Source organism: Bombina bombina, chromosome 1, assembly GCF_027579735.1.
Source record: "Bombina bombina isolate aBomBom1 chromosome 1, aBomBom1.pri, whole genome shotgun sequence".
Lineage (NCBI taxonomy): Eukaryota > Metazoa > Chordata > Amphibia > Anura > Bombinatoridae > Bombina > Bombina bombina.
Window position 1 is genome coordinate 1,325,882,984 of NC_069499.1, and position 24,564 is coordinate 1,325,907,547.

Consider the following 24,564-nt stretch of genomic DNA (forward strand, 5'->3'; position numbering starts at 1 on the left):
GGAATGGATTTTTGCTAAACAAATTCCAACCTACACCCTTAACAAATATCGGAGAAAATTAAACACATTTTTAAAGACAAATTATTATTCTAAATTTTTATTTTTCTCCATGTCTAGATTATATGGTGTCTTGAGTACCTTTAAGGTGCCTGAATTACAGTTACAATATAATAGGAAGAAAACATGGTTAAATATCGCAAAAAATGAATAAACAATTAAAAATGTAATATCAATTCATGACATGCATAATTAAAAACTTCACATAATTTTAAACAATTATATAATTAACAATTTTTTAGCTTCCAAACTCTTAATTGCAATCATGCTGAAAAACTTTAACATTGAAAAAAAAATAAGTGACAAACTTCAAGGCTATTGATTTAGAGACACAAACCAAGATAAGACAGATTAATATAGCACATTGTTGTATTTAATAAAGGAGCAAGAAAATAATCCCTCAATGGGCACCACTTAGGGTGGCAACTCCTATGTTGTAGCACAAAAGTAAGACTACTTTCTCCTATTTGATCAATAGATAAGAGAGATTTTCCTGCTCAAGTCTAAATAATCTCATCCCATGATCCCACCAACAAACTGACTTAAGAACACCTGTTCTTCCAACTTGCAGTACTCCAAGACCAGTTCCCAGAGGTAGAAAAGTGGATCTAAAAAAAAACAAACTCTTCCTAAACACTGACAAAACGGTCACAATGATCTTTGGAACAGTACCTAAATTACACAAACTACAAAATTCCCATCTACGCATCAAAACAAAATCAAATTGCACACTGACCTCAGTCCACTCTTTCAAATACTTGGGTATGTTGTTAGAACCCAATTTATCTTTTGGCCTCCACATAGAAAAACTTGCATCTAAACTCTATCCAAAACCAGGTGCCCTGTACAAAAAACAAATTCTGTCTAAGCCCTATAGTAAAGGAAAAGATTGTACAGCAAAGGCTAATGCCAATCATTGATTATGGGGACGTAGTATATGCACCTGCACCGCAAACTCACCTTAATAAATTGAATACATTGTATAACTCGTTCTACCGCTTTGTGCTACAATGTAACTACAGGACCCACCATTGTGACATGCTAAAAGAACTAAACTGGCTGTCGCTGGAATCCAGACGCACCCTCCATCTTTCCAGCCTTGTGTTTATGAGCTTTTCTCCCATCCTACCTGAGCAGAATGCTCTACCCGGCTGTTCCCACCTCCTATAACCTCTGATCCAGTACAAACACATTATTTAGTTTGCCTCAATACAAAAAGAAAGCAGCTCGATCCTCCTTTTCCTACAGAGCACCACAGTTATGAAACGACCTCCCGCACACTTTCAAACCTTCCCCAAGCCTAATATCCTTTAAGAGATCCCTCTCTACATATCTCAAAACAGAATGCACCTCTCATGGTTGATTATATATTTCCTCCCTGTTCTATGTTAAATTTTGCATATATTGTGTATTAATATTGTTTCTGTATTTTACTGTACCCTATTGTAACAATGCAATGTTTTGTGGTCCCAGGACATACTTGAAAATGAAAGAAATCTCAATGTATCCTGGTAAAATATTTTATAAATAAATAAATAACTTACAACCAAAGCAAGACACAACTCATGGCATTGGGTGCAAGGGCTGCAGGTAATTTGTATTAATATCAACCTTTTTCAACAATACTCACACAAGGTGAAAAAAACTGAATTTATGCTTACCTGATAAATTACTTTCTCCAACGGTGTGTCCGGTCCACGGCGTCATCCTTACTTGTGGGAATATCTCTTCCCCAACAGGAAATGGCAAAGAGTCCCAGCAAAGCTGGCCATATAGTCCCTCCTAGGCTCCGCCCACCCCAGTCATTCGACCGACGGACAGGAGGAAAAAATAGGAGAAACCATAGGGTGTCGTGGTGACTGTAGTTAGAGAAAATAATTCATCGGACCTGATTAAAAAACCAGGGCGGGCCGTGGACCGGACACACCGTTGGAGAAAGTAATTTATCAGGTAAGCATAAATTCTGTTTTCTCCAACATTGGTGTGTCCGGTCCACGGCGTCATCCTTACTTGTGGGAACCAATACCAAAGCTTTAGGACACAGATGAAGGGAGGGAGCAAATCAGGTTACCTAAACGGAAGGCACCACGGCTTGCAAAACCTTTCTCCCAAAAATAGCCTCCGAAGAAGCAAAAGTATCAAATTTGTAAAATTTGGCAAAAGTGTGCAGTGAAGACCAAGTCGCTGCCTTACATATCTGATCAACAGAAGCCTCGTTCTTGAAGGCCCATGTGGAAGCTACAGCCCTAGTGGAGTGAGCTGTGATTCTTTCAGGAGGCTGCCGTCCGGCAGTCTCATAAGCCAATTGGATGATGCTTTTAAGCCAAAAAGAAAGAGAGGTAGAAGTTGCTTTTTGACCTCTCCTTTTACCAGAATAGACGACAAACAGAGAAGAAGTTTGTCTGAACTCTTTTGTAGCTTCTAAGTAGAATTTTAGAGCACGGACTACATCTAAATTGTATAGCAAACGTTCCTTCTTTGAAACTGGATTCGGACACAAAGAAGGTACAACTATCTCCTGATTAATATTTTTGTTGGAAACAACCTTTGGTAGAAAACCAGGCTTAGTACGCAAAACCAAAGCCTGAACAAATGCTTGAACATCTGGCACAACTGCCAGTCGCTTGTGTAGTAGGACAGATAAAGCAGAAATCTGTCCCTTTAGAGAACTTGCAGATAATCCTTTATCCAAACCTTCTTGTAGAAAGGAAATAATCCTAGGAATCTTTATCTTATTCCATGGGAATCCCTTGGATTCACACCAGCAGATATATCTTTTCCATATTTTATGGTAAATCTTTCTAGTTACCGGTTTTCTGGCTTGAACCAGAGTATCTATCACTGAATCTGAAAACCCACGCTTTGATAGAATCAAGCGTTCAATCTCCAAGCCGTCAGCTGGAGGGAGACCAGATTTGGATGTTCGAATGGACCCTGAACAAGAAGGTCCTGTCTCAAAGGTAGCTTCCATGGTGGAACCGATGACATATTCACCAGGTCTGCATACCAAGTCCTGCGTGGCCACGCAGGAGCTATCAAGATCACCGAGGCCCTCTCCTGTTTGATCCTGGCTACCAGCCTGGGAATGAGAGGAAACGGTGGAAACACATAAGCTAGGTTGAAGGTCCAAGGTGCTACTAGTGCATCCACTAGAGTCGCCTTGGGATCCCTGGATCTGGACCCGTAGCAAGGAACCTTGAAGTTCTGACGGGACGCCATCAGATCCATATCTGGAATGCCCCATAGTTGCGTCAACTGGGCAAAGATCTCCGGGTGGAGTTCCCACTCCCCCGGATGGAATGTCTGACGACTCAAATAATCCGCTTCCCAGTTTTCCACACCTGGAATGTGGATCGCAGATAGGTGGCAGGAGTGATTCTCCGCCCAATGTATTATTTTGGTGACTTCTTTCATCGCCAGGGAACTCCTTGTTCCCCCCTGATGATTGAGATACGCAACAGTCGTCATGTTGTCTTATTGGAATCTTATGAATCTGGCCTTTGCTAGCTGAGGCCAAGCCCTGAGAGCATTGAATATCGCTCTTAGTTCCAGAATGTTTATCAGGAGAAGAGTCTCTTCCCGAGACCACAGTCCCTGAGCTTTCAGGGATTCCCAGACCGCGCCCCAGCCCACTAGGCTGGCGTCGGTCGTGAAGATGACCCACTCTGGACTGCGGAAGCTCATTCCGTGGGATAGGTGATCCTGGGTTAGCCACTAACGGAGTGAGTCTCTGGTCTTCTGATCTACTTGAATCACTGGAGACAAGTCTGTATAGTCCCCATTCCACTGTTTCAGCATGCACAGTTGTAATGGTCTTAGATGAATTCGCGCAAAAGGAACTATGTCCATTGCTGCAACCATCAATCCTACTACTTCCATGCACTGAGCTACGGAAGGACGAGGAATAGAATGAAGAACTTGACAAGCATTTAGAAGTTTTGACTTTCTGACTTCTGTCAAGAAAATCCTCATTTCTAAGGAATCTATTATTGTTCCCAAGAAGGGAACTCTTGTCGACAGAGACAGGGAACTTTTTTCTATGTTCACCTTCCATCCGTGAGATCTGAGAAAGGCCAGAACGATGTCTGAGTGAGCCTTTGCCTTTGAAAGAGACGACGCTTGTACTAGAATGTCATCCAAGTACGGTACTACTGCAATGCCCCTTGGTCTTAGAACCGCTAGAAGGGATCCGAGTACCTTTGTGAAAATCCTTGGAGCAGTGGCTAACCCGAATGGGAGGGCCACAAACTGGTAATGTTTGTCCAGAAAGGCGAACCTTAGGAACTGATGATGTTCTTTGTGGATAGGGATATGTAGATACGCATCCTTTAGATCCACGGTAGTCATAAATTGACCTTCCTGAATTGTGGGTAGAATCGTTCGAATGGTTTCCATCTTGAACGATGGTACTCTGAGAAATTTGTTTAGGATCTTTAGATCCAGGATTGGTCTGAAAGTTCGCTCTTTTTTGGGAACCACAAACAGATTTGAGTAAAATCCCATTCCTTGTTCCGCCGTTGGAACTGGGTGTATCACTCACATCTTTAACAGGTCTTCTACACAATGTAAGAATGCCTGTCTCTTTATTTGGTTTGAGGATAAGTGAGACATGTGGAACCTTCCCCTTGGGGGTAGTTCCTTGAATTCCAGAAGATAACCCTGAGAAACTATTTCTAGCGTCCAGGGATCCTGAACATCTCTTGCCCAAGCCTGAGCAAAGAGAGAGAGTCTGCCCCCCACTAGATCCGGTCCCGGATCGGGGGCTACTCCTTCATGCTGTTTTGTTAGCAGTGGCAGGCTTCTTGGCCTGCTTACCCTTGTTCCAGCCTTGCATCGGTTTCCAGGCTGGTTTGGTCTGTGAGGTATTACCTTCTTGCTTAGAGGATGCAGAATTAGAGCCCGGTCAATTCCTGAAATTACGAAAGGAACGAAAATTAGACTTATTCTTGGCTTTGAAAGGCCTATCTTGTGGGAGGGCGTGGCCCTTTCCCCCAGTGATGTCTGAGATAATCTCTTTCAATTCTGGCCCGAAGAGAGTTTTACCCTTGAAGGGGATATTAAGCAATTTTGTCTTGGATGATACATCCGCTGACCAAGACTTTAGCCAAAGCGCTCTGCGCGCCACAATTGCAAACCCTGAATTTTTCGCCGCTAATCTAGCTATTTGCAAAGCGGCATCTAAAATAAAAGAGTTAGCCAACTTAAGTGCGTGAACTCTGTCCATAACCTCCTCATATGGAGTCTCTCTACTGAGCGACTTTTCTAGTTCCTCGAACCAGAACCACGCTGCTGTAGTGACAGGAACAATGCACGAAATGGGTTGAAGAAGGTAACCTTGCTGTATAAAAATCTTTTTAAGCAAACCCTCCAATTTTTTATCCATAGGATCTTTGAAAGCACAATTATCCTCGATAGGAATAGTAGTGCGCTTGTTTAGAGTAGAAACTGCCCCCTCGACCTTAGGGACTGTCTGCCATAAGTCCTTTCTGGGGTCGACCATAGGAAATAATTTCTTAAATATTGGAGGGGGAACAAAAGGTATGCCGGGCTTCTCCCATTCCTTATTCACTATGTCCGCCACCCGCTTGGGTATAGGAAAAGCGTCTGGGTGCACCGGACCCTCTAGGAACTTGTCCATCTTGCATAATTTTTCTGGAATGACCAGGTTGTCACAATCATCCAGAGTAGATAACACCTCCTTAAGCAGTGCGCAGAGATGTTCTAATTTAAATTTAAATGTCACAACATCAGGTTCAGCCTGTTGGGAAATTTTTCCTGAATCTGAAATTTCCCCATCTGACAAAACCTCCCTCATGGCCCCTTCAGATTGGTGTGAGGGTATGACAGAACAATTATCATCAGCGCCCTCCTGCTCTTCAGTGTTTAAAACAGAGCAATCGCGCTTTCTCTGATATGCAGGCATTTTGGATAAAATATTTGCTATGGAGTTATCCATTACAGCCGTCAATTGTTGCATGGTAATAAGCATTGGCACGCTATAAGTACTAGGGGCCTCCTGCGTGGGCAAAACTGGTGTAGACACAGAAGGAGATGATGTAGAACCATGTCTACTCCCTTCATCTGATGAATCATCTTGGGCAACTTCATTATCTGTGACAGTACTGTCCTTACTTTGTTTGGACGCTTTAGCACAATTATCACATAATTTAGAAGAGGGAGACACATTGACTTTCATACATATAGAACATAGCTTATCTGAAGGCACAGACATGATAAACAGGCTTAAACTTGTCAGTAAAACACAAAAACCGTTTTAAATCAAAACCGTTACTGTCTCTTTAAATTTTAAACAGAGCACACTTTATTACTGAATATGTGAAAAAATATGAAGGAATTGTTCAAAATTTACCAAAGTGTCTTAAAGCATTAAAAGTATTGCACACCAACTTTCAGAGCTTTAACCCTTAAAATAACGAAACCGGAGCCGGTTACAGTTTTAACCCCTCTACAGTCCCAGCTACAGCCTTTGCTGCGACTCTACCAAACCCAGAGGGGAATACGATACCAAATGATGCCTTCTAGGAACTTTTCCAACTATTTTCAGTTCCTCACACATGCATCTGCATGTCTTGCTCTCAAAAACAACTGCGCAGTAATGGCGCGAAAATGAGGCTCAGCCTACAACTGGGAAGGCCCTTCCTGACTGGAAAAGGTGTCTAACATAGTGCCTGACGTTAAAAAACGTTCCCAAAGTTTATAAATGTGAAATACCAGCATAAACATGTATAAAATGCCCAAATAAAGCAATCGATTTTGCCCATAAAAGTATCTACCAGTTTTATAGCCCATATTAAGCCCTTTATTCTGCTTGAGACTAAGAAAATGGCTTACCGGTCCCCATGAGGGGAAATGACAGCCTTCCAGCATTACACAGTCTTGTTAGAAATATGGCTAGTCATATCTGTTTCCCCCAACTGAAGTTACTTCATCTCAACAGTCCTATGTGGAAACAGCAAAGGATTTTAGTTACTGTCTGCTAAAATTTTTATTCCTCTCACAAACAGAATTCTTCATCTCTTTCTGTTTCAGAGTAAATAGTACATACCAGCACTATTTTAAAATAACAAACTCTTGATAGTAGAATAAAAAACTACAACTAAACACCACATACTCTTAACCATCTCCGTGGAGATGTTGCCTGTGCAACGGCAAAGAGAATGACTGGGGTGGGCGGAGCCAAGGAGGGACTATATGGCCAGCTTTGCTGGGACTCTTTGCCATTTCCTGTTGGGGAAGAGATATTTCCACAAGTAAGGATGATGCCATGGACCGGACACACCAATGTTGGAGAAATATTTTCAGCTTAAAATCTTCGCATAAAATGGGTCCACCAGTTTACCACCTAATGAACCAGGTCCATATCAATCCCTCTGGTGAGGTAAACCTCAGCTTAAGCAGCAGTATCATCCTTTACCAGCCTCAGATAAATAAGCTCTACAAGCCAAAGAAACAACCTGATGTTTAAACTATTTATTTGTTTAAAAAGAGCACAGACAATGGGCTTCATGTACTAAGCAACAAAAGCTGCTTCGGAGCTCTTGCAAGGCAGGTTAGCACACGTGAGCCTGCCTCTCGCAATGTAACACGCAGTAGCCATTAGACCGCTGCTTCTTACACTCTACACCACCTCTGCGGTGGAGAGGGGAAATCACTGAGCTTGCTCTCGGTGATTGACAGTCCCTTCTCTCACGCGATTGGTTGCACGAGAAAAGAGGCAGGCCTTACACGCTCACTTGAGCGTGCAATGATACATACGGGCAGCGTATCCTGTTCGTCCGCTGCCCGTATGTTGTGAAGGTGAGCGGACAACTTCTCGAGTTTAGAAGCTTGCATGCTCAACCTTTAATACATGGGGGCTCATATGTACTATATGTGTTAACTATGACACGTAAGCAAAATCTTTTTTGAGAAAAAGACCTCTCACTTAAAGGGACATTCCGGCCAAAATTTAAATGCCCATTGATGAATTTTATCTTTGAATAGAAACATATTGGCAATATAAAAGTACTGGCAAAAATGTTTCTAGTAAAAGTTACCACTGGTTTAGTGTTAGCATTTTTCTCTGCACGTGCATGTGAAGCATTGCTAGATATTCTCAGTGCACCAGAATTTAAAATACTGCAGCTGATCAGAGTGCCAGTGGGGCTTGTATCATATCAGCAATTAACAAATTGAGTCATTACCAGATGGTACAAGCAACTGCTGTGTTTAAAACGCTGGTGCACGGTGCATACTTAAATACACTTTTGAAATAGCTTTAGCTTTTATTAGAAACATTTTTGCTAATGCATGTATATTACAAAAATGCTTCTATTCAAAACTGAAATGCATCCATGAGAATCCCAATTTTAGCTAGAATGTCCCTTTAAACTCCAGATTAAACAGAGGAGTTCCTATCAGTCTGATTCCTCTGTACATTTCTTTTTGTCAGCACAACCCTTTCCACGTTAACCTCTTCAGCCGCAGCTTGATTTTTCCTCCGATACAGCATCTCTCTTTGTGCATCAATTTCATAAATGTAGGTTTGAAGTAGAAATTGTTCACTTAAAGGGACAGTAAAGTTAAAATGTCATGATTCAGAAAATACATGCAATTTTAAACAACTTTCTAGTTCACTTCTATTATCAACATTATCACATTTGCTTTGTTCTTTTTGTATCATTTGTTGGAGTATACCTAGGTCGGCTCAGAAGCAGCTATGCACTACTGGGAACTAGCTGGTGATTGGTAACTGCACATATATGCCTCTTGTCATTGGCATACTAAATGTACTCAGCTAGCTCCCAGTTGTATATTGTTGTTCTGGAACTGACTTTCCAACAAAATATTTCAAAAGAACAAAGCAAATCTGATAATAGAAATCAGAAAGTTGTTTAAAATGACATACTCTATCTAAACCATAAATTATAATTCTGACTTTAATATCGATTTTATGAAAATGTTGTCAAATTACACAAGAGAAAAAGCTAACGGTTTCTATTCCACGCAACTATAGAATTTAGTTATAAAAGTGAAAACTTTAAATTCAACAAACTGAAAAGATTTTTCTGGTGTGTTTAAATTCTGCATTTGAATTCTCTAAATGCAAAATGTTGTGAAGCTTTTGCTGTTTGACGCCCTCTGAAAAACATATAATCACCAGTTTTTCTAATACTTTTTCAATAAATTAAATCGGCTTTGAATTTAGTATAAACCCCAAAATTACCCATGACAGAGGCTTTGCACATCTCCCGGATTGGCGTAGACTTGATAGGTAAAACAATAACATACTCTGAAATATTACAAAAATGTCCTGCAATTTATATTGCACAGTAGTTCAACCCTCACTTAGTATATAGAGCTTGAATAATATCCCCAGCTGTGTTTCAGCTCCAACCTGTTTGAGAATCAATTCAAGTACGAAATTTAAAGAGGGCAGAAAAGCGAAAGAAAACAACATCAAAGGTTTTTAAGTGGTAAAATACGAAGAGACATTTATTTGTCAGAGTGAATTGAGCATATTGGTATTTTAGTGGCAAGATTCGCTTCCGTAGTTGAATGGCCTGTGGAAAAGATTTTAATGGACCTGAAAGCCCTGGGCAATGAGACTGCAAATGTATCTTCTCTTGCCCTGTCTGTATGTGCTGCCTAGATACAGCTTTTCTTGTAATAAACATCTTACACTATGAACATATGCACAGTTTGAAAAGGAAACATTTTCTAAAGCATACAGATTATTCAAATCTTAGCGACTGAATATTAATATTAAAGGCAGGAGGCACTTATTTTTTGAAGCTTTTTTGTCAGCAACAAAATAATCCACGTTGAAAAGTTAACCAATCAGAATATAGACAGAAAAGGAGAAAAAAAAAAAAGACCCACAACATCTTGTAAGCGCTCTTTTTTGTTAACATCACAGTCCAAAGGTTAAAATAATAATAATAATAATAATAATAATAATAGCATAATAATAATATTCCTGCATCCAAGTAAATGGATAAATGGAAATTTTAAAAATAAATTAGAGAAAAAATAGTCTTGAATAAATACAGACAAAATGATAAATGGAAACACTGAAGCACCCTCTATCTGCCAAATACAATGTAAAGATGTTAAAAACAGCAGTGACTATGATCCATGTGCTCTTCACATGAAGGGGCCTATCTATCAAGCTCCGAATGGAGCTTGATGCCCCGTGTTTCTGGTGAGTCATCAGGCTCACCAGAAACAGCAGTTATGAAGCAGCAGTCACAAAGACCGCTGCTCCATAACCCTGTCCACATGCTCTGAGCAGGCGGACAGACATCGCCGGAAATCAACCCGATCGAGTATGATCGGGTTGATTGACACCTCCCTACTGGTCGGCCCATTGGCCGCGAGTCTGCTGGGGGCGGCGTTACACCAGCAGCTCTTGTGAGCTGCTGGTGCAATGCTGAATATGGAGAGCGTATTGCTTTACGTATTCAGCGAAGTCTGGCGGACCTGATTGTTAAATAGAGGCAGAAAAGTGTACAGTCTAAACCTAGTGTGTCAACAGGGAGCAGTGATAAGTTCTTCTTTAGTAGGGGAGTATTGATCGTTACCCAGGTGATGGATTTGTAATGATCTAAGTGATGTGCCTAAGTGTATATAAGAGATTTGTAGTCCTGGCGTGAACTCATTGTTATGCGTTAGGGGTGTTAGTAGGGAGAATCTTGAGGATATGTTTGGCTTCTTAATTAGGATGTTATCCCAGATTTTAAAGGTTTCAGTCACGATTTGTGAGGAGAATTTTAGAAATGTATTTCTATCTTTGGAAGACCAGCACAATTGGCCCAGGTGTGGAGTTTGAGCGATATCGTGTTCCAGTTTAACCCACATTTTGTTATGTAGGTTCGAGAACCAATCAACTATGCGTTGAAGGAAAGTGGCTTGTCTTTAGCAATGTAGGCCAGGGACTCCAAGTCCCCCCATGCTGATTGGGAGTAACATTATTTTTTTGCTGATTCTTGCTCTAGAGTTATGCCATATAAAGTCTAAGGCCTAGATTTAGAGTTTTGTCGGTAAGGACCCGCGTAGCTAACGCCGGCTTTTTTCTGGCCGCACCATAAAAATAACTCTGGTATTGAGAGTCCACATAAAGGCTGCGTTAGGCTCCAAAAAAGGAGCGTAGAGCATTTTTAACGCAGCTTCAACTCTCGATACCAGAGTTGCTTATGCAAGCGGCCAGCCTCAAAAACGTGCTCGTGCATGATTCCCCCATAGAAAACAATGGGGCTGTTTGAGCTTAAAAAAAACCTAACACCTGCAAAAAAGCCGCGTTCAGCTCCTAACGCAGCCCCATTGTTTGCTATGCGGAAACACTTCCTACGTCTGCACCTAACACTCTAACTTGTACCCCGAGTCTAAACACCCCTAACCTTACACTTATTAACCCCTATTCTGCCGCCCCCGCTATCGCTGACCCCTGCATATTATTATTAACCCCTAATCTGCCGCTCCGTAAACCGCCGCTACTTACATTATCCTTATGTACCCCTAATCTGCTGCCCTAACATCGCCGACCCCTATATTATATTTATTAACCCCTAATCTGCCCCCCACAACGTCGCCTCCACCTGCCTACACTTATTAACCCCTAATCTGCCGAGCGAACCTGAGCGCTACTATAATAAAGTTATTAACCCCTAATCCGCCTCACTAACCCTATAATAAATAGTATTAACCCCTAATCTGCCCTCCCTAACATCGCCGACACCTAACTTCAATTATTAACCCCTAATCTGCCGACCGGAGCTCACCGCTATTCTAATAAATGTATTAACCCCTAAAGCTAAGTCTATTTTAGAATAGGGTAGGGCATTTTTTATTTTGGGGGGCTTTGTTGTTTTATTAGGGGGCTTAGAGTAGGTGTAATTAGTTTAAAATTGTTGTAATATTTTTCTTATGTTTGTAGATATTTTTTTTATTTTTTGTAACTTAGTTCTTTTTTATTTTTTATACTTTAGTTAGTTTATTTCATTGTAGTTATTTGTAGATATTGTATTTAATTAATTTATTGATAGTGTAGTGTTAGGTTTAATTGTAGGTAATTGTAGTTATTTTATTTTATTAATTTAATGATAGTATAGTGTTAGGTTTAATTGTAACTTAGGTTAGGATTTATTTTCAGGTAATGTTGTAATTATTTTAACTAGGTTAACTAGGTTCTTAACAATTTAATAGCTATTGTACCTGGTTAAAATAATTACAAAGTTGCCTGTAAAATAAATATTAATCCTAAAATAGCTACAATGTAATTATAATTTATATTGTAGCTATATTAGGATTTATTTTACAGGTAAGTATTTAGCTTTAAATAGGATTAATTTATTTAATAAGAGTTAATTAATTTCGTTAGATTAAAATTATATTTAATTTAGGGGGGTGTTAGTGTTAGGGTTAGACTTAGCTTTAGGGGTTAATACATTTATTAGAATAGCGGTGAGCTCCAGTCGGCAGATTAGGGGTTAATAATTGAAGTTAGGTGTCGGCGATGTTAGGGAGGGCAGATTAGGGGTTAATACTATTTATTATAGGGTTAGTGAGGCGGATTAGGGGTTAATAACTTTATTATAGTAGCGGTGCGGTCCACTCGGCAGATTAGGGGTTAATAAGTGTAGGCAAGTGGAGGCGACATTGAGGGGGGCAGATTAGGGGTTAATAAATATAATATAGGGGTCGGCGGTGTTAGGGGCAGCAGATTAGGGGTACATGAGGATAACGTAGGTGGCGGCGCTTTGCGGTCGGCAGATTGGGGTTAATAAGTGTAGGTAGCTGGCGGCGACGTTGTGGGGGGCAGGTTAGGGGTTAATAAATATAATATAGGGGTCGGCGGTGTTAGGGGCAGCAGATTAGGGGTACATAAGTATAACGTAGTTGGCGGTCGGCAGATTAGGGGTTAAAAAAATTTAATCGAGTGGCGGCGATGTGGGGGGACCTCGGTTTAGGGGTAGTTTATGGGTGTTAGTGTACTTTAGAGTACAGTAGTTAAGAGCTTTATAAACCGGCGTTAGCCCAGAAAGCTCTTAACTACTGACTTTTTTCCTGCGGCTGGAGTTTTGTCGTTAGATTTCTAACGCTCACTTCAGACACGACTCTAAATACCGGAGTTAGAAAAATCCCATTGAAAAGATAGGATACGCAATTTACGTAAGGGGATCTGCGGTATGGAAAAGTCGCGGCTGAAAAGTGAGCGTTAGACCCTTTTTTGAGTGACTCCAAATACCAGAGTTAGCCTAAAACCAGCGTTAGGAGCCTCTAACGCTGGTTTTCACGGCTAACGCCAAACTCCAAATCTAGGCCTAAGAGATTTGACTGTAGGGAATTCATGTATGAGGAAGGTAAAGGTATGGGTAGGGTTTGGAAATGGTAAAGAAGTCTAGGAAGGATATTCATTTTAATGAGATGAAGTCTACCTATCCAAGGGATACATTTTCTCTTCCATAATGACAAGTTTGCTATTATTATCTTAGCGACTGAATATTAATATTAAAGGCAGGAGGCACATATTTTTTCCAGCTTTTTATGTCAGCAACAAAATAATCCACGTTGAAAAGTTAACCAATCAGAATATAGACAGAAAAGGAAAAAAAAAAGACCAACAACATCTTGTAAGCGCTCTTTTTTGTTAACAGCACAGTCCAAAGGTTAAAATAATAATAATAATAACATAATAATAATAATAACATAATAATAATATTCCTGCATCCAAGTAAATGGATAAATGGAAATTTTAAGAATAAATTAGAGGAAAAATAGTCTTGAATAACTACAGACAAAATGATAAATGGGAACACTGAAGCACCCTCTATCTGTCAAATACAACGTAAAGATGTTAAAAACAGCAGTGACTATGATTCATGTGCTCTTCACATGAAAACTGTACAGTCTAAACCTAGTGTGTCAACAGGGAGCAAATAGACTTTCTGATTAGTTTTACAAAATTTAAATGATATCTATAATTATCTTTCACCAATACAAAGCTATTTTGCCTGACATTTAGGAATATATTAAATATGTTCAAAGTATAACATAATTGTGAAACAGATCTTTCATCTTTAAAATGCAAAAAACCTCTTGTTATAAAAAGGCTTAAATGAAGGGCATCATGCATTAACTGGTGTGCGGACAAGTTTCTCAACATGAAAATGTGTCCACATGCCTTTGTTGCATACAGGCACTGGATCTGTTTGTCCGCTGACCCGTATGCATCATCTACACAGGGTCTGTCAATCACCCAGAGTGAGTGAACTCTCTGTGATTAGTGATGTTGCGAATAGTTCGCCGGCGAATAGTTCCCGGTGAACATAGCATGTTCGTGTTCGCCGCGGCGGGCGAACATATGTGATGTTCGATCCACCCCCTATTCGTCATCATTGAGTAATACTTTGACCCTGTACCTCACAGTCAGCAGGCACATTCCAGCCAATCAGCAGCAGACCCTCCCTCCCAGACCCTCCTACCTCCTGGACAGCATCCATTTTAGATTCATTCGGAAGCTGCATTCTTAGTGAGAGGAGGGACAGTGTAGCTGCTGCTGATTAAAAGGGAAATCGATAGCTAGGCTAGTGTATTCAGTGTCCACTACAGTCCTGAAGGACTCATCTGATCTCTGCTGTAAGGACAGCACCCCAAAAAGCCCTTTTTAGGGCTGTTTTTTTCCCCCTGTGTAATCTAATTGCAGTTGCCTGCCTGCCAGCGTGTGTGCCAGGCTCACAGCGTATACTGTGCCCACTTGCCCAGTGCCACTCATATCTGGTGTAACAGTAGTGTAGATTTAAAAAAAACAACACTTTTTTGACTGTGTTAAATAATAGCAGTCAGTTTCCTTCACACGTGTGTGTTTCAGTGCCTGCCTGCCAGGGCACAGTGTCACCCCAGTGCCACCACTCATATCTGGTGTAACAGTAGTGTAGATTTAAAAAAAAAAACCACACTTTTTTGACTGTGTTAAATAATAGCAGTCAGTTTCCTTCACACGTGTGGGTTTCAGTGCCTGCCAGGGCACAGTGTCACCCCAGTGCCACCACTCATATCTGGTGTAACAGTAGTGTAGATTTAAAAAAAACAACACTTTTTTGACTGTGCTAAATAATAGCAGTCAGTTTCCTTCACACGTGTGCTTTTCAATGCCTGCCTGCCAGGGCATAGTGTCACCCCAGTGCCACCACTCATATCTGGTGTAACAGTAGTGTAGATTTAAAAAAAAAAAACTCTTTTTTGACTGTGTTAAATAATAGCAGTCAGTTTCCTTCACACGTGTGCGTTTCAGTGCCTGCCTGCCAGGGCACAGTGTCACCCCAGTGCCACCACTCATATCTGGTGTAACAGTAGTGTAGATTTAAAAAAAACACACACTTTTTTGACTGTGTTAAATAATAGCAGTCAGTTTCCTTCACACGTGTGCGTTTCAGTGCCTGCCTGCCAGGGCATAGTGTCACCCCAGTGCCACCACTCATATCTGGTGTAACAGTAGTGTAGATTTAAAAAAAAAAAACTCTTTTTTGAGTGTGTTAAATAATAGCAGTCAGTTTCCTTCACACGTGTGCGTTTCAGTGCCTGCCTGCCAGGGCACAGTGTCACCCCAGTGCCACCACTCATATCTGGTGTAACAGTGGTGTAGATTAAAAAAAAACACACACTTTTTTGACTGTGTTAAATAATAGCAGTCAGGTTCCTTCACACGTGTGCGTTTCAGTGCCTGTCAGGGCACAGTGTCACCCCAGTGCCACCACTCATATCTGGTGTAACAGTAGTGTAGATTTAAAAAAAACAACACTTTTTGACTGTGTTAAATAATAGCAGTCAGTTTCCTTCACACGTGTGCGTTTCAGTGCCTGCCTGCCTGCCAGGGCACAGTGTCACCCCAGTGCAACTCATATCTGGTGTAACAGTAGTGTAGATTTAAAAAAAACAACACTTTTTTGACTGTGTTAAATAATAGCAGTCAGTTTCCTTCACACGTGTGCGTTTCAGTGCCTGCCAGGGCACAGTGTCACCCCAGTGCCACCACTCATATCTGGTGTAACAGTAGTGTAGATTTAAAAAAAACAACTCTTTTTTGACTGTGTTAAATAATAGCAGTCAGTTTCCTTCACACGTGTGCTTTTCAGTGCCTGCCTGCCAGGGCATAGTGTCACCCCAGTGCCACCACTCATATCTGGTGTAACAGTAGTGTAGATTTAAAAAACAACAACTCTTTTTTGACTGTGTTAAATAATAGCAGTCAGTTTCCTTCACACGTGTGCGTTTCAGTGCCTGCCTGCCAGGGCACAGTGTCACCCCAGTGCCACCACTCATATCTGGTGTAACAGTAGTGTAGATTTAAAAAAAACACACACTTTTTTGACTGTGTTAAATAATAGCAGTCAGTTTCCTTCACACGTGTGCGTTTCAGTGCCTGCCTGCCAGGGCACAGTGTCACCCCAGTGCCACCACTCATATCTGGTGTAACAGTAGTGTAGATTTTAAAAAAAACAACACTTTTTTGACTGTGTTAAATAATAGCAGTCAGTTTCCTTCACACGTGTGCGTTTCAGTGCCTGCCTGTCAGGGCACAGTGTCACCCCAGTGCCACCACTCATATCTGGTGTAACAGTAGTGTAGATTTAAAAAAAACAACACTTTTTGACTGTGTTAAATAATAGCAGTCAGTTTCCTTCACACATGTGCGTTTCAGTGCCTGCCTGCCAGGGCACAGTGTCACCCCAGTGCAACTCATATCTGGTGTAACAGTAGTGTAGATTTTAAAAAAACAACACTTTTTTGACTGTGTTAAATAATAGCAGTCAGTTTCCTTCACACGTGTGCGTTTCAGTGCCTGCCAGGGCACAGTGTCACCCCAGTGCCACCACTCATATCTGGTGTAACAGTAGTGTAGATTTAAAAAAAACAACACTTTTTTGACTGTGTTAAATAATAGCAGTCAGTTTCCTTCACACGTGTGCGTTTCAGTGCCTGCCTGCCAGGGCACAGTGTCACCCCAGTGCCACCACTCATATCTGGTGTAACAGTAGTGTAGATTTAAAAAAAAACAACTCTTTTTTGACTGTGTTAAATAATAGCAGTCAGTTTCCTTCACACGTGTGCGTTTCAGTGCCTGCCTGCCAGGGCACAGTGTCACCCCAGTGCCACCACTCATATCTGGTGTAACAGTTGTGTAGATTTAAAAAAAACAACACTTTTTTGACTGTGTTAAAGGGACAGTAAACCTTAAAAATAATGTTATATTATTCTGCACATAGTGCAGAATTATATAACATTATTTAAGTGCTATAGTTCTAAAACCCTTTTTTACCTTTTAATATGTAAAAATTATGGCGCTTTTACAGACCCGCTCTCTGCTCTCTGCTGAGCGGGTTTGTAATATTTAGTCAGCGCATCGGGCCAGCTGTATAGTCACAGCCCGGCCCGACCGCGCCATAAGACTAAGTGCAGCTCGCTCCTGTGACAGGAGCGAGCTGCACTTAGTGCTATGGCGCGGTCGGGCTGGGCTGTGACTATACAGCTGGCCCGATGCGCTGACTAAATATTACAGACCCGCTCAGCAGATAGCAGAGTGCGGGTCTGTAAAAGCGCCATAATTTTTACATATTAAAAGGTAAAAAAGGGTTTTAGAACTATAGCACTTAAATAATGTTATATAATTCTGCACTATGTGCAGAATTATATAACATTATTTTTAAGGTTTACTGTCCCTTTAAATAATAGCAGTCAGTTTCCTTCACACGTGTGCGTTTCAGTGCCTGCCTGCCAGGGCACAGTGTCACCCCAGTGCAACTCATATCTGGTGTAACAGTAGTGTAAATTAAAAAAAAACACACTTTTTTGACTGTGTTAAATAATAGCAGTTAGTTTCCTTCACACGTGTGCGTTTCAGTGCCTGCCTGCCAGGGCAAAGTGTCACCCCAGTGCAACTCATATCTGGTGTAACATTAGTGTAGATTTAAAAAAAACAACACTTTTTTGACTGTGTTAAATAATAGCAGTCAGTTTCCTTCACACGTGTGCGTTTCAGTGCCTGCCTGCCAGGGCAAAGTGTCACCCCAGTGCAACTCATATCTGGTGTAACATTAGTGTAGATTTTAAAAAAACAACACTTTTTTGACTGTGTTAAATAATAGCAGTCAGTTTCCTTCACACGTGTGCGTTTCAGTGCCTGCCTGCCAGGGCACAGTATCACCCCAGTGCAACTCATATCTGCTGTAACAGTAGTGTAGATTTAAAAAAAAAAAAAACACTTTTTTGACTGTGTTAAATAATAGCAGTCAGTTTCCTTCACACGTGTGCGTTTCAGGGCCTGCCTGCCAGGGCACAGTGTCACTCCAGTGCAACTCATATCTGGTGTAACAGTAGTGTAGATTTAAAAAAAACACAATTTATGCTTACCTGATATGATGATATATAGCCAGTCATTCGACCGAAAACAAGCCGAGAAAGGAGGAACCATAGGGTGTAGTGGTTACTGTAGTTTAAATTTAAAAATTACCTGCCTTAAAATGACAGGGCGGGCCGTGGACTGGATACACCACAAGAGAAATAAATTTATCAGGTAAGCATAAATTGTGTTTTCTCTTGTAAGGTGTATCCAGTCCACGGATCATCCATTACTTGTGGGATACCAATACCAAAGCTAAAGTACACGGATGAAGGGAGGGACAAGGCAGGAACTTAAATGGAAGGAACCACTGCCTGTAAAACCTTTCTCCCAAATATAGCCTCCGAAGAAGCAAAAGTATCAAATTTGTAAAATTTTGAAAAAGTATGAAGCGAAGACCAAGTCGCCGCCTTGCAAATCTGTTCAACAGAAGCCTCATTTTTAAAGGCCCAAGTGGAAGCCACAGCTCTAGTGGAATGAGCTGTAATCCTTTCAGGAGGCTGCTGTCCAGCAGTCTCATAGGCTAAGCAGATTAAGCTTCTTAGCCAAAAAGAAAAAGAGGTTGCCAAAGCCTTTTGACCTCTCCTCTGTCCAGAGTAGACAACAAACAAAGCAGATGTTTGACGAAAATCTTTAGTAGCTTGTAAGTAAAACTTTAAAGCACAGACCACGTCCAGATTGTGTAACACAAGGATGGAACCACAATCTCTTGATTGATATTCTTGTTATATACCACCTTAGGAAAGAACCCAGGTTTGGTACGCAGGACTACCTTATCCGTATGAAAAATCAGATAAGGAGAATCACATTGTAAGGCAGATAGCTCAGAGACTCTACGAGCCGAGGAAATAGCTACCAAAAAAAAAAAAAAAAGAACTTTCCAAGATAAAAGTTTGATATCTATGGAATGAAGAGGTTCAAACGGAACTCCTTGAAGAACCTTAAGAACCAAGTTTAAGCTCCATTCAAACTAAAGCCTGACAAAATGCCTGAACGTCTGGAACATCTGCCAGACGCTAGTGCAAAAGAATAGACAGAGCAAAAATCTGTCCCTTTAAGAAACTAGCTGACAATCCTTTTTCCAAACCTTCTTGGAGAAAAGATAAAATCCTAGGAATCCTGACCTTACTCCATGAGTAACCCTTGGATTCACACCAATAAAGATATCTACGCCATACCTTATGGTAAATTTTCCTGGTGACAGGCTTTCGTGCCTGTATTAAGGTATCAATAACTGACTCGGAGAAGCCACGCTTTGATAAAATCAAGCATCCAGGCAGTCAGCCTCAGAGAAATTAGATTTGGATGGTTGAAAGGACCCTGAAGTAGAAGGTCCTGTCTCAGAGGCAGAGACCATGGTGGAAAGGATGACATGTCCACTAGATCTGCATACCAGGTCCTGCGTGGCCACGCAGGTGCTATCAGAATCACCGATGCTCTCTCCTGCTTGATCTTGGCAATCAGTCAAGGGAGCAGAGGAAACGTTGGAAACACATAAGCCAGGTTGAAAGACCAGGGCGCTGCTAGAGTATCTATCAGTGTCGCCTTGGGATCCCTGGACCTGGATCCGTAACACTGAAGCTTGGCGTTCTGGCGAGACGCCATGAGATCCAGTTCTGGTTTGCCCCAACGGAGAATCAGTTGTGAAAGGTGAAATCTCCCTTTTGGGGGGGAAGCTTTGAAGTCCAGAAGATATCCCTGGGATATAATTTCCAACGCCCAGGGATCCTGAACATCTCTTGCCCACGCCTGGGCGAAGAGTGAAAGTCTGCCCCCTACTAGATCCGTTACCGGATAGGGGGTCGTTCTTTCATGCTGTCTTAGAGGCAGCAGCAGGCTTTTTGACCTGCTTACCTTTTTTCCAGGTCTGGTTTGGTCTCCAGACCGTCTTGGATTGAGCAAAAGTTCCCTCTTGTTTATTATTAGAGGAAGTTGATGCCGCCCCTGCCTTGAAGTTTCGAAAAGGCACGAAAATTAGACTGTTTGGCCCTAGATTTGGACCTGTCCTGAGGAAGGGCACAACCTTTTCCTCCCGTGATATCAGCAATAATCTCCTTCAAACCAGGCCAGAATAGGGTCTGCCCCTTGAAGGGAATGTTAAGTAGCTTAGATTTTAAAGTCACGTCAGCTGACCATGATTTAAGCCATAGCGCTCTGCGCGCCTGTATAGCAAAACCAGAATTCTTAGCCGTTAGTTTATTCAAATGAACAATGGCATCAGAAATAAAATAATTGGCTAGCTTAAGTGCTCTAAGTTTGCCAAGTATGTCATCCAATGGAGTCTCTACCTGTAAAGCCTCTTCCAGAGACTCAAACCAGTACGCCGCAGCAGCAGTGACAGGGGCAATGCATGCAATGGGCTGTAGGATAAAACCTTGTTGAATAAATATTTTCTTAAGGTAACCTTCTAATTTTTTATCCATTGGCTCTAAAAAAGCACAACTGTCCTCGACAGGGATAGTAGTATGCTTTGCTAGAGTAGAAACTGCTCCCTCCACCTTAGGGACTGTCTGCCATAAGTCCCGTGTGGTGGCGTCTATTGGAAAACATTTTTCTAAAAATAGGAGGGGAAGAGAACGGCACACCTGGTCTATCCCATTCCTTATTAATCATTTCTGTAAACCTTTTAGGTATTGGAAAAACATCAGTACACACCGGCACTGCAAAGCATTTATCCAGTCTACAAAATTTCTCTGGCACTGCAATGGTATCACAGTCATTCAGAGCAGCTAAAACCTCCCTAAGTAACACACGGAGGTGTTCAAGCTTAAATTTAAATGTAGAAATATTAGAATCAGGTATCTTTCCTGAGTCATTAACATCACCCACTGACTGAAGCTCTCCTTCCTCAGCTTCTGCATATTGTGAGGCAGTATCAGACATGGTTCTTAAAGCGTCAGTATGCTCTGCATTTTGTCTCACCCCAGAGCTATCTCGCTAACCTCTAAGTTCAGGTAGTCTGGCTAATACCGCTGACAGTGTATTATCCATGACTGCCACCATGTCTTGTAAAGTAAACGCTATGGGCGCCCTAGATGTACTTGGCGCCATTTGAGCGTGAGTCCCTTGGGCGGGAGTCAAAGGGTCTGACACGTGGGGAGAGTTAGTCGGCATAACTTTCCCCTCGTCAGATTCCTCTGGTGATAATTTTTTTAAAAACAGAATATGATCTTTATTGCATAAAATGAAATCAGTACATTTGGTACACATTCTAAGAGGGGATTCCACCATGGCTTTTAAACATAATGAACAAGGAGTTTCTTCTATGTCAGACATGTTTATACAGACTAGCAATGAGACTAGCAAGCTTGGAAAACACTTTAAATCAAGTTAACAAGCAAATATAAAAAACGGTACTGTGCCTTTAAGAGAAACAAATTTTGTCAGAATTTGAAAAACAGTGAAAAAATGCAGTAAATCAAACGGAATTTTTACAGTGTATGTAATAGGCTAGCAGAGCATTGCATCCACTTGCAAATGGATGATTAACCCCTTAGTTCAAAAAACGGATAAAAAAACCGAAATAGACGTATTTTTTTTGTTTTGTTGTTTTTTTTTGTTGTTTTATTTTAACAGTCACAACCAACTGCCACAGCGAGCTGTGGTCCTACCTTCCCCAATAAACGACTTTGGAAAGCCTTTGAGCCCTTTAGAGATGTCCTATAGCATACAGGGGACTCCTGAGGGAAGCTGGATGTCACAGTTTGTAATTTTAACTGCACCAACTGTAACTTTTATACTATAACAGTGGAAAGCCTCAGTAAAACTGTTTCTAGTCAAAATTTAAGCCAGCCATGTGGAAAAAAACTAGGCCCCAATAAAGTTTTATCACCAATGCATATATAAAAACGATTAAACATGCCAGCAAACGTTTATATTGCAATATCATAAGGGTATTACCCCTGGGAGTAAGCATGATACCAGTCGTTATTAAATCACTGTATTCAGGCTTAACTTACATTAATCCGGTATCAGGAGCATTTTCTAGTGTTTTCCATCTCTAGAAAAAAATATAACTGCACATACCTGATAGCAGAATAAACTGCACGCCATTCTCTCGCTGAAGTTACCTCATCTGTGTAATCCCCTCAGACATATGTGAGAATAGCAATGGATCTTAGTTACAACCTGCTAAGATCATAGAAACCTCAGGCAGATTCTTCTTCTATTTACTGCCTGAGATAAAATAGCACAACTCCAGTACTATTTAAAAATAACAAACTTTTGATTGAAGAAAATAAACTAACTATATTTAACCACTCTCTCCTACAACATCCTAGCTTGTTGAGAGTTGCAAGAGAATGACTGGCTATGACAGTTAGGGGAGGAGCTATATTACAGCTCTGTTGTGGGTGTCCTCTTGCAACTTCCTGTTGGGAATGAGAATATCCCACAAGTAATGGATGATCCGTGGACTGGATACACCTTACAAGAGAAAACAACACTTTTTTGACTGTGTTAAATAATAGCAGTCAGTTTCCTTCACACGTGTGCGTTTCAGTGCCTGACTGCCAGGGCACAGTGTCACCCCAGTGCAACTCATATCTGGTGTAACATTAGTGTAGATTTAAAAAAAACAACACTTTTTTGACTGTGTTAAATAATAGCAGTCAGTTTCCTTCACACGTGTGCGTTTCAGCGCCTGCCAGGGCACAGTGTCACCCCAGTGCAACTCATATCTGGTGTAACAGTAGGGTACATTTAAAAAAACAACAACACTTTTTTGACAGTGTTAAATAATAGCAGTCAGTTTCCTTCACACGTGTGCGTTTCAGTGCCTGCCTGCCAGGGCACAGTGTCACCCCAGTGCAACTCATATCTGGTGTAACAGTAGTGTAGATTTAAAAAAAACAACACTTTTTTGACTGTGTTATATAATAGCAGTCAGTTTCCTTCACACGTGTGCGTTTCAGTGCCTGCCTGCCAGGGCACAGTGTCACGCCAGTGCAACTCATATCTGGTGTAACAGTAGTGTAGATTTAAAAAAAACAACACTTTTTTGACTGTGTTAAATAATAGCAGTCAGTTTCCTTCACACGTGTGCGTTTCAGGGCCTGCCAGGGCACAGTGACACCCCAGTGCAACTCATATCTGGTGTAACAGTAGTGTAGATTTAAAAAAAACAACACTTTTTTGACTGTGTTAAATAATAGCAGTCAGTTTCCTTCACACGTGTGCGTTTCAGGGCCTGCCAGGGCACAGTGTCACCCCAGTGCAACTCATATCTGATTGTAACAGTAGTGTACATTTAAAAAAAAAAAATACAATTTTGACTGTAATAGATTGAATAGCGGTTAGTTGTCTGCAAGCGTGTGTGTCAGGCCTACAGCGTCTACTCTGCCAACTTCTGCCAGTGCACAGTGCCACTCATATCTGTTGTCACAGTAGCTTGCACGCATAGTACCACTAATCGAAAAAAAAAAATGACAGGCAGAGGCAGACCACCCCGCAGGGGCCGTCGTGTTCGTGGTGCTGTGATTCCCTTTGGCCCTAGAATAATTCCCAGTGTTCAGAGGCCACGTACCCCGAACTCGAACATTTCTGAGGACATAGTTGACTGGCTAACACAGGACACCCAATCTTCTACAGCTTCCGCTCGGAACCTTGACGCACCATCCTCCTACAGCTTAGCTTCGGGCACCTCTCAAGTTACCACTCGCCCGCCTGCCGCCACCACCAACACTAGCACCACAGCTGCTTCACTTGATCTGTCCGAGGAGTTATTTACACATCAGTTGGAAGAAATGAGTGATAGTGATGCGCAACCATTATTGCCAGAGGATGTATTTAACAGGGATATGTCTCAGTCAGGCAGCATTACACACATGGAAGTAACAGGGATTAAACTGATAAGAATAGAACTACTTAACACACCACTCCTATCTGGTGGCACATTAGATTGCATGCGCAGTGCCCCAAATTTGAAGTAGGAGGACTGACCAAGAATCTTTTTCCATCTCCCGGTTCCTAAAATCGATGCCATATACACGTCCCTTGATAGGGGACGTAACAGGGATTAAACTGATAAGAATAGAACTACTTAACACACCACTCCTATCTGGTGGCACATTAGATTGCGCGCGCAGTGCCCCAAATTTGAAGTAGGAGGA